Source organism: Oncorhynchus kisutch, linkage group LG11 (genome assembly GCF_002021735.2).
Source record: "Oncorhynchus kisutch isolate 150728-3 linkage group LG11, Okis_V2, whole genome shotgun sequence".
In the NCBI taxonomy this organism is placed as follows: Eukaryota; Metazoa; Chordata; class Actinopteri; order Salmoniformes; family Salmonidae; genus Oncorhynchus; species Oncorhynchus kisutch.
In genome coordinates this window covers 209623-222077 of record NC_034184.2, presented here as the reverse complement: position 1 = coordinate 222077, position 12455 = coordinate 209623, and positions in this window count along the sequence as shown.

Genomic DNA, 12455 nt, shown 5'->3' with positions numbered 1-12455 from the left:
TCCTCCTACACAACCATCTGTGCATGACTCCTGCTACCCAACCATCTGTGCATGACTCCTCCTACACAACCATCTGTGCATGACTCCTGCTACCCAACCATCTGTGCATGACTCCTCCTACCAAACCATCTGTGCATGACTCCTCCTACACAACCATCTGTGCATGACTCCTCCTACACAACCATCTGTGCATGACTCCTCCTCCACAACCATCTGTGCATGACTCCTCCTCCACAACCATCTGTGCATGACTCCTGCTACCCAACCATCTGTGCATGACTCCTCCTACCCAACCATCTGTGCATGACTCCTCCTACACAACCATCTGTGCATGACTCCTCCTACACAACCATCTGTGCATGACTCCTCCTCCACAACCATCTGTGCATGACTCCTTCTCCCCAACCATCTGTGCATGACTCCTCCTACACAACCATCTGTGCATGACTCCTCCTCCCCAAAAAGCTGTGCATGAGTCCTCCTCCACAACCATCTGTGCATGACTCCTTCTCCCCAACCATCTGTGCATGACGACTCCTCTAAAACCATCTGTGCATGACGACTCCTCCACAACCATCTGTGCATGAGTCCTCCTCCACAACCATCTGTGCATGACGACTCCTCCACAACCATCTATGCATGACGACTCCTCCACAACCATCTGTGCATGACGACTCCTCCACAACCATCTGTGCATGACTCCTCCTCCACAACCATCTGTGCATGACTCCTCCTCCACAACCATCTGTGCATGACTCCTTCTCCCCAACCATCTATGCATGACTCCTCCACAACCATCTGTGCATGACGACTCCTCCACAACCATCTGCGCATGACTCCTCCTACACAACCATCTGTGCATGACTCCTCCTCCACAACCATCTGTGCATGACTCCTCCTCCACAACCATCTGTGCATGACTCCTGCTACCCAACCATCTGTGCATGACTCCTCCTACCCAACCATCTGTGCATGACTCCTCCTACACAACCATCTGTGCATGACTCCTCCTCCACAACCATCTGTGCATGACTCCTTCTCCCCAACCATCTGTGCATGACTCATCCTACACAACCATCTGTGCATGACTCCTCCTCCCCAAACAGCTGTGCATGAGTCCTCCTCCACAACCATCTGTGCATGACTCCTTCTCCCCAACCATCTGTGCATGACGACTCCTCCACAACCATCTATGCATGACGACTCCTCCACAACCATCTGTGCATGACGACTCCTCCACAACCATCTGTGCATGACTCCTCCTCCACAACCATCTGTGCATGACTCCTCCTCCACAACCATCTGTGCATGACTCCTTCTCCCCAACCATCTATGCATGACTCCTCCACAACCATCTGTGCATGACGACTCCTCCACAACCATCTGCGCATGACTCCTCCTACACAACCATCTGTGCATGACTCCTCCTACACAACCATCTGTGCATGACTCCTCCTCCACAACCATCTGTGCATGACTCCTGCTACCCAACCATCTGTGCATGACTCCTCCTACCCAACCATCTGTGCATGACTCCTCCTACACAACCATCTGTGCATGACTCCTCCTCCACAACCATCTGTGCATGACTCCTTCTCCCCAACCATCTGTGCATGACTCCTCCTACACAACCATCTGTGCATGACTCCTCCTCCCCAAACAGCTGTGCATGAGTCCTCCTCCACAACCATCTGTGCATGACTCCTTCTCCCCAACCATCTGTGCATGACGACTCCTCCACAACCATCTGTGCATGACGACTCCTCCACAACCATCTGTGCATGAGTCCTCCTCCACAACCATCTGTGCATGACGACTCCTCCACAACCATCTATGCATGACGACTCCTCCACAACCATCTGTGCATGACGACTCCTCCACAACCATCTGTGCATGACTCCTCCTCCACAACCATCTGTGCATGACTCCTCCTCCACAACCATCTGTGCACGACTCCTCCTCCACAACCATCTGTGCATGACAACTCCTCCACAACCATCTGTGCATGACTCCTCCTCCACAACCATCTGTGCATTACGACTCCTCCACAACCATCTGTGCATGACGACTCCTCCACAACCATCTATGCATGACTCCTCCACAACCATCTGTGCATGACGACTCCTCCACAACCATCTGTGCATGACTCCTCCACAACCATCTGTGCATGACTCCTCCTCCACAACCATCTGTGCATGACTCCTCCTCCACAACCATCTGTGCACGACTCCTCCTCCACAACCATCTGTGCATGACAACTCCTCCACAACCATCTGTGCATGACTCCTCCTCCACAACCATCTGTGCATTACGACTCCTCCACAACCATCTGTGCATGACGACTCCTCCACAACCATCTATGCATGACGACTCCTCCACAACCATCTGTGCATGACTCCTCCTCCACAACCATCTGTGCATGACTCCTCCTCCATAACCATCTGTGCATGACGACTCCTCCACAACCATCTGTGCATGACAACTCCTCCACAACCATCTGTGCATGACTCCTCCTCCACAACCATCTGTGCATGACTCCTCCACAACCATCTGTGCATGACGACTCCTCCACAACCATCTATGCATGACTCCTCCACAACCATCTGTGCATGACGACTCCTCCACAACCATCTGTGCATGACGACTCCTCCACAACCATCTGTGCATGACTCCTCCTCCACAACCATCTGTGCATGACTCCTCCTCCACAACCATCTGTGCACGACTCCTCCTCCACAACCATCTGTGCATGACAACTCCTCCACAACCATCTGTGCATGACTCCTCCTCCACAACCATCTGTGCATTACGACTCCTCCACAACCATCTGTGCATGACGACTCCTCCACAACCATCTATGCATGACGACTCCTCCACAACCATCTGTGCATGACTCCTCCTCCACAACCATCTGTGCATGACTCCTCCTCCACAACCATCTGTGCATGATGACTCCTCCACAACCATCTGTGCATGGCTCCTCCTCCACAACCATCTGTGCATGACGACTCCTCCACAACCATCTGTGCATGACTCCTCCTCCACAACCATCTGTGCATGACTCCTCCTCCACAACCATCTGTGCATGATGACTCCTCCACAACCATCTGTGCATGACGACTCCTCCACAACCATCTGTGCATGACGACTCCTCCACAACCATCTATGCATGACGACTCCTCCACAACCATCTGTGCATGACGACTCCTCCACAACCATCTGTGCATGACTCCTCCTCCACAACCATCTGTGCATGACTCCTCCTCCACAACCATCTGTGCATGACGACTCCTCCACAACCATCTGTGCATGACTCCTCCTCCACAACCATCTATGCATGAGTCCTCCTCCACAACCATCTGTGCATGACTACTCCTCCACAACCATCTGTGCATGAGTCCTCCTCCACAACCATCTGTGCATGACTCCTTCTCCCCAACCATCTGTGCATGAGTCCTCCTCCACAACCATCTGTGCATGACTCCTCCTACACAACCATCTGTGCATGACTACTCCTCCCCAACCATCTGTGCATGACTCCTCCTACACAACCATCTGTGCATGACTCCTCCTACACAACCATCTGTGCATGACTCCTCCTCCCCAAACAGCTGTGCATGAGTCCTCCTCCACAACCATCTGTGCATGACTCCTTCTCCCCAACCATCTGTGCATGACGACTCCTCCACAACCATCTGTGCATGACGACTCCTCCACAACCATCTGTGCATTACTTCTCCTCCCCAACCATCTGTGCATGACTCCTCCTACACAACCATCTGTGCATGACTCCTCCTACACAACCATCTGTGCATGACTCCTGCTACCCAACCATCTGTGCATGACTCCTCCTACACAACCATCTGTGCATGACTCCTGTTACCCAACCATCTGTGCATGACTCCTGCTACCCAACCATCTGTGCATGACTCCTCCTCCACAACCATCTGTGCATGACTCCTGCTACCCAACCATCTGTGCATGACTCCTCCTACCAAACCATCTGTGCATGACTCCTCCTACACAACCATCTGTGCATGACTCCTCCTACACAACCATCTGTGCATGACTCCTCCTACACAACCATCTGTGCATGACTCCTCCTCCACAACCATCTGTGCATGACTCCTCCTCCACAACCATCTGTGCATGACTCCTGCTACCCAACCATCTGTGCATGACTCCTGCTACCCAACCATCTGTGCATGACTCCTCCTCCACAACCATCTGTGCATGACTCCTCCTCCACAACCATCTGTGCATGACTCCTCCTCCACAACCATCTGTGCATGACTCCTCCTCCACAAACATCTGTGCATGACTCCTCCTCCACAACCATCTGTGCATGACGACTCCTCCACAACCATCTGTGCATGACTCCTCCTCCACAACCATATATGCATGAGTCCTCCTCCACAACCATCTGTGCATGACGACTCCTCCACAACCATCTATGCATGACTCCTCCTCCACAACCATCTGTGCATGACGACTCCTCCACAACCATCTGTGCATGACTCCTCCTCCACAACCATCTGTGCATGACTCCTCCTCCACAACCACCTGTGCATGACGACTCCTCCACAACCATATGTGCATGACGACTCATCCGCAACCATCTGTGCATGACGACTCCTCCACAACCATCTGTGCATGACGACTCCTCCACAACCATCTGTGCATGACGACTCCTCCACAACCATCGGTGCATGACTCCTCCTCCACAACCATCTGTGCATGACTCCTCCTCCACAACCATATGTGCATGACTCCTCCTCCACAACCATCTGTGCATGGCTCCTCCGCCACAACCATCTGTGCATGACGACTCCTCCACAACCATCTGTGCATGACTCCTTCTCCCCAACCATCTGTGCATGAGTCCTCCTCCACAACCATCTGTGCATGACTCCTCCTACACAACCATCTGTGCATGACTCCTCCTCCCCAACCATCTGTGCATGACTCCTCCTACACAACCATCTGTGCATGACTCCTCCTACACAACCATCTGTGCATGACTCCTGCTACCCAATCATCTCTGCATGACTCCTCCTACACAACCATCTGTGCATGACTCCTGTTACCCAACCATCTGTGCATGACTCCTGCTACCCAACCATCTGTGCATGACTCCTCCTCCACAACCATCTGTGCATGACTCCTGCTACCCAACCATCTGTGCATGACTCCTCCTACCAAACCATCTGTGCATGACTCCTCCTACACAACCATCTGTGAATGACTCCTCCTACACAACCATCTGTGCATGACTCCTCCTACACAACCATCTGTGCATGACTCCTCCTCCACAACCATCTGTGCATGACTCTTTCTCCCCAACGATCTGTGCATGACTCCTCCTACCTAACCATCTGTGCATGACTCCTCCTCCCCAAACAGCTGTGCATGAGTCCTCCTCCACAACCATCTGTGCATGACTCCTTCTCCCCAACCATCTGTGCATGACGACTCCTCCACAACCATCTGTGCATGACGACTCCTCCACAACCATCTGTGCATTACTTCTCCTCCCCAACCATCTGTGCATGACTCCTCCTACACAACCATCTGTGCATGACTCCTCCTACACAACCATCTGTGCATGACTCCTGCTACCCAACCATCTGTGCATGACTCCTCCTACACAACCATCTGTGCATGACTCCTGTTACCCAACCATCTGTGCATGACTCCTGCTACCCAACCATCTGTGCATGACTCCTCCTCCACAACCATCTGTGCATGACTCCTGCTACCCAACCATCTGTGCATGACTCCTCCTACCAAACCATCTGTGCATGACTCCTCCTACACAACCATCTGTGCATGACTCCTCCTACACAACCATCTGTGCATGACTCCTCCTACACAACCATCTGTGCATGACTCCTCCTCCACAACCATATGTGCATGACTCCTCCTCCACAACCATCTGTGCATGACTCCTGCTACCCAACCATCTGTGCATGACTCCTCCTACCCAACCATCTGTGCATGACTCCTCCTACACAACCATCTGTGCATGACTCCTCCTACACAACCATCTGTGCATGACTCCTCCTCCACAACCATCTGTGCATGACTCTTTCTCCCCAACCATCTGTGCATGACTCCTCCTACACAACCATCTGTGCATGACTCCTCCTCCCCAAACAGCTGTGCATGAGTCCTCCTCCACAACCATCTGTGCATGACTCCTTCTCCCCAACCATCTGTGCATGACGCCTCCTCCACAACCATCTATGCATGACGACTCCTCCACAACCATCTGTGCATGACTCCTCCTCCACAACCATCTGTGCATGACTCCTCCTCCACAACCATCTGTGCATGACGACTCCTCCACAACCATCTGTGCATGACTCCTCCTCCACAACCATCTGTGCATGACGACTCCTCCACAACCATATGTGCATGACTCCTCCTCCACAACCATCTGTGCATGACGACTCCTCCACAACCAATCTGTGCATGACGACTCCTCCACAACCATCTATGCATGACTCCTCCACAACCATCTGTGCATGACGACTCCTCCACAACCATCTGTGCATGACTCCTCCTCCACAACCATCTGTGCATGACGACTCCTCCACAACCATATGTGCATGACTCCTCCTCCACAACCATCTGTGCATGACTCCTCCTCCACAACCATCTGTGCATGACGACTCCTCCACAACCATATGTGCATGACTCCTCCTCCACAACCATCTGTGCATGGCTCCTCCTCCACAACCATCTGTGCATGACTCCTCCTCCACAACCATCTGTGCATGACGACTCCTCCACAACCATCTGTGCATGACGACTCCTCCACAACCATCTGTGCATGACGACTCCTCCACAACCATCTGTGCATGACGACTCCTCCACAACCATATGTGCATGAGTCCTCCTCCACAACCATCTGTGCATGACTCCTTCTCCCCAACCATCTGTGCATGACGACTCCTCCACAACCATCTGTGCATGACGACTCCTACACAACCATCTGTGCATGACTCCTCCTCCCCAAACAGCTGTGCATGAGTCCTCCTCCACAACCATCTGTGCATGACTCCTTCTCCCCAACCATCTGTGCATGACGACTCCTCCACAACCATCTGTGCATGACGACTCCTCCACAACCATCTGTGCATTACTTCTCCTCCCCAACCATCTGTGCATGACTCCTCCTACACAACCATCTGTGCATGACTCCTCCTACACAACCATCTGTGCATGACTCCTGCTACCCAACCATCTGTGCATGACTCCTCCTACACAACCATCTGTGCATGACTCCTGTTACACAACCATCTGTGCATGACTCCTGCTACCCAACCATCTGTGCATGACTCCTCCTCCACAACCATCTGTGCATGACTCCTGCTACCCAACCATCTGTGCATGACTCCTCCTACCAAACCATCTGTGCATGACTCCTCCTACACAACCATCTGTGCATGACTCCTCCTACACAACCATCTGTGCATGACTCCTCCTACACAACCATCTGTGCATGACTCCTCCTCCACAACCATCTGTGCATGACTCCTCCTCCACAACCATCTGTGCATGACTCCTGCTACCCAACCATCTGTGCATGACTCCTCCTACCCAACCATCTGTGCATGACTCCTCCTACACAACCATCTGTGCATGACTCCTCCTCCACAACCATCTGTGCATGACTCTTTCTCCCCAACCATCTGTGCATGACTCCTCCTACACAACCATCTGTGCATGACTCCTCCTCCCCAACAGCTGTGCATGACTCCTCCTCCCCAAACAGCTGTGCATGAGTCCTCCTCCACAACCATCTGTGCATGACTCCTTCTCCCCAACCATCTGTGCATGACGACTCCTCCACAACCATCTGTGCATGACGACTCCTCCACAACCATCTGTGCATTACTTCTCCTCCCCAACCATCTGTGCATGACTCCTCCTACACAACCATCTGTGCATGACTCCTCCTACACAACCATCTGTGCATGACTCCTGCTACCCAACCATCTGTGCATGACTCCTCCTACACAACCATCTGTGCATGACTCCTGTTACCCAACCATCTGTGCATGACTCCTGCTACCCAACCATCTGTGCATGACTCCTCCTCCACAACCATCTGTGCATGACTCCTGCTACCCAACCATCTGTGCATGACTCCTCCTACCAAACCATCTGTGCATGACTCCTCCTACACAACCATCTGTGCATGACTCCTCCTACACAACCATCTGTGCATGACTCCTCCTACACAACCATCTGTGCATGACTCCTCCTCCACAACCATATGTGCATGACTCCTCCTCCACAACCATCTGTGCATGACTCCTGCTACCCAACCATCTGTGCATGACTCCTCCTACCCAACCATCTGTGCATGACTCCTCCTACACAACCATCTGTGCATGACTCCTCCTACACAACCATCTGTGCATGACTCCTCCTCCACAACCATCTGTGCATGACTCTTTCTCCCCAACCATCTGTGCATGACTCCTCCTACACAACCATCTGTGCATGACTCCTCCTCCCCAAACAGCTGTGCATGAGTCCTCCTCCACAACCATCTGTGCATGACTCCTTCTCCCCAACCATCTGTGCATGACGCCTCCTCCACAACCATCTATGCATGACGACTCCTCCACAACCATCTGTGCATGACTCCTCCTCCACAACCATCTGTGCATGACTCCTCCTCCACAACCATCTGTGCATGACGACTCCTCCACAACCATCTGTGCATGACTCCTCCTCCACAACCATCTGTGCATGACGACTCCTCCACAACCATATGTGCATGACTCCTCCTCCACAACCATCTGTGCATGACGACTCCTCCACAACCAATCTGTGCATGACGACTCCTCCACAACCATCTATGCATGACTCCTCCACAACCATCTGTGCATGACGACTCCTCCACAACCATCTGTGCATGACTCCTCCTCCACAACCATCTGTGCATGACGACTCCTCCACAACCATATGTGCATGACTCCTCCTCCACAACCATCTGTGCATGACTCCTCCTCCACAACCATCTGTGCATGACGACTCCTCCACAACCATATGTGCATGACTCCTCCTCCACAACCATCTGTGCATGGCTCCTCCTCCACAACCATCTGTGCATGACGACTCCTCCACAACCATCTGTGCATGACTCCTCCTCCACAACCATCTGTGCATGACGACTCCTCCACAACCATCTGTGCATGACGACTCCTCCACAACCATCTGTGCATGACGACTCCTCCACAACCATCTGTGCATGACGACTCCTCCACAACCATATGTGCATGACTCCTCCTCCACAACCATCTGTGCATGACGACTCCTCCACAACCATCTGTGCATGACTCTTTCTCCCCAACGATCTGTGCATGACTCCTCCTACACAACCATCTGTGCATGACTCCTCCTCCCCAAACAGCTGTGCATGAGTCCTCCTCCACAACCATCTGTGCATGACTCCTTCTCCCCAACCATCTGTGCATGACGACTCCTCCACAACCATCTGTGCATGACGACTCCTCCACAACCATCTGTGCATTACTTCTCCTCCCCAACCATCTGTGCATGACTCCTCCTACACAACCATCTGTGCATGACTCCTCCTACACAACCATCTGTGCATGACTCCTGCTACCCAACCATCTGTGCATGACTCCTCCTACACAACCATCTGTGCATGACTCCTGTTACCCAACCATCTGTGCATGACTCCTGCTACCCAACCATCTGTGCATGACTCCTCCTCCACAACCATCTGTGCATGACTCCTGCTACCCAACCATCTGTGCATGACTCCTCCTACCAAACCATCTGTGCATGACTCCTCCTACACAACCATCTGTGCATGACTCCTCCTACACAACCATCTGTGCATGACTCCTCCTACACAACCATCTGTGCATGACTCCTCCTCCACAACCATCTGTGCATGACTCCTCCTCCACAACCATCTGTGCATGACTCCTGCTACCCAACCATCTGTGCATGACTCCTCCTACCCAACCATCTGTGCATGACTCCTCCTACACAACCATCTGTGCATGACTCCTCCTCCACAACCATCTGTGCATGACTCTTTCTCCCCAACCATCTGTGCATGACTCCTCCTACACAACCATCTGTGCATGACTCCTCCTCCCCAAACAGCTGTGCATGACTCCTCCTCCCCAAACAGCTGTGCATGAGTCCTCCTCCACAACCATCTGTGCATTACTTCTCCTCCCCAACCATCTGTGCATGACTCCTCCTACACAACCATCTGTGCATGACTCCTCCTACACAACCATCTGTGCATGACTCCTGCTACCCAACCATCTGTGCATGACTCCTCCTACACAACCATCTGTGCATGACTCCTGTTACCCAACCATCTGTGCATGACTCCTGCTACCCAACCATCTGTGCATGACTCCTCCTCCACAACCATCTGTGCATGACTCCTGCTACCCAACCATCTGTGCATGACTCCTCCTACCAAACCATCTGTGCATGACTCCTCCTACACAACCATCTGTGCATGACTCCTCCTACACAACCATCTGTGCATGACTCCTCCTACACAACCATCTGTGCATGACTCCTCCTCCACAACCATCTGTGCATGACTCCTCCTCCACAACCATCTGTGCATGACTCCTGCTACCCAACCATCTGTGCATGACTCCTGCTACCCAACCATCTGTGCATGACTCCTCCTCCACAACCATCTGTGCATGACTCCTCCTCCACAACCATCTGTGCATGACTCCTCCTCCACAACCATCTGTGCATGACTCCTCCTCCACAAACATCTGTGCATGACTCCTCCTCCACAACCATCTGTGCATGACGACTCCTCCACAACCATCTGTGCATGACTCCTCCTCCACAACCATATATGCATGAGTCCTCCTCCACAACCATCTGTGCATGACGACTCCTCCACAACCATCTATGCATGACTCCTCCTCCAAGACCATCTGTGCATGACGACTCCTCCACAACCATCTGTGCATGACTCCTCCTCCACAACCATCTGTGCATGACTCCTCCTCCACAACCACCTGTGCATGACGACTCCTCCACAACCATATGTGCATGACGACTCATCCGCAACCATCTGTGCATGACGACTCCTCCACAACCATCTGTGCATGACGACTCCTCCACAACCATCTGTGCATGACGACTCCTCCACAACCATCGGTGCATGACTCCTCCTCCACAACCATCTGTGCATGACTCCTCCTCCACAACCATATGTGCATGACTCCTCCTCCACAACCATCTGTGCATGGCTCCTCCGCCACAACCATCTGTGCATGACGACTCCTCCACAACCATCTGTGCATGACTCCTTCTCCCCAACCATCTGTGCATGAGTCCTCCTCCACAACCATCTGTGCATGACTCCTCCTACACAACCATCTGTGCATGACTCCTCCTCCCCAACCATCTGTGCATGACTCCTCCTACACAACCATCTGTGCATGACTCCTCCTACACAACCATCTGTGCATGACTCCTGCTACCCAATCATCTCTGCATGACTCCTCCTACACAACCATCTGTGCATGACTCCTGTTACCCAACCATCTGTGCATGACTCCTGCTACCCAACCATCTGTGCATGACTCCTCCTCCACAACCATCTGTGCATGACTCCTGCTACCCAACCATCTGTGCATGACTCCTCCTACCAAACCATCTGTGCATGACTCCTCCTACACAACCATCTGTGAATGACTCCTCCTACACAACCATCTGTGCATGACTCCTCCTACACAACCATCTGTGCATGACTCCTCCTCCACAACCATCTGTGCATGACTCTTTCTCCCCAACGATCTGTGCATGACTCCTCCTACACAACCATCTGTGCATGACTCCTCCTCCCCAAACAGCTGTGCATGAGTCCTCCTCCACAACCATCTGTGCATGACTCCTTCTCCCCAACCATCTGTGCATGACGACTCCTCCACAACCATCTGTGCATGACGACTCCTCCACAACCATCTGTGCATTACTTCTCCTCCCCAACCATCTGTGCATGACTCCTCCTACACAACCATCTGTGCATGACTCCTCCTACACAACCATCTGTGCATGACTTCTGCTACCCAACCATCTGTGCATGACTCCTCCTACACAACCATCTGTGCATGACTCCTGTTACCCAACCATCTGTGCATGACTCCTGCTACCCAACCATCTGTGCATGACTCCTCCTCCACAACCATCTGTGCATGACTCCTGCTACACAACCATCTGTGCATGACTCCTCCTACCAAACCATCTGTGCATGACTCCTCCTACACAACCATCTGTGCATGACTCCTCCTACACAACCATCTGTGCATGACTCCTCCTACACAACCATCTGTGCATGACTCCTCCTCCACAACCATATGTGCATGACTCCTCCTCCACAACCATCTGTGCATGACTCCTGCTACCCAACCATC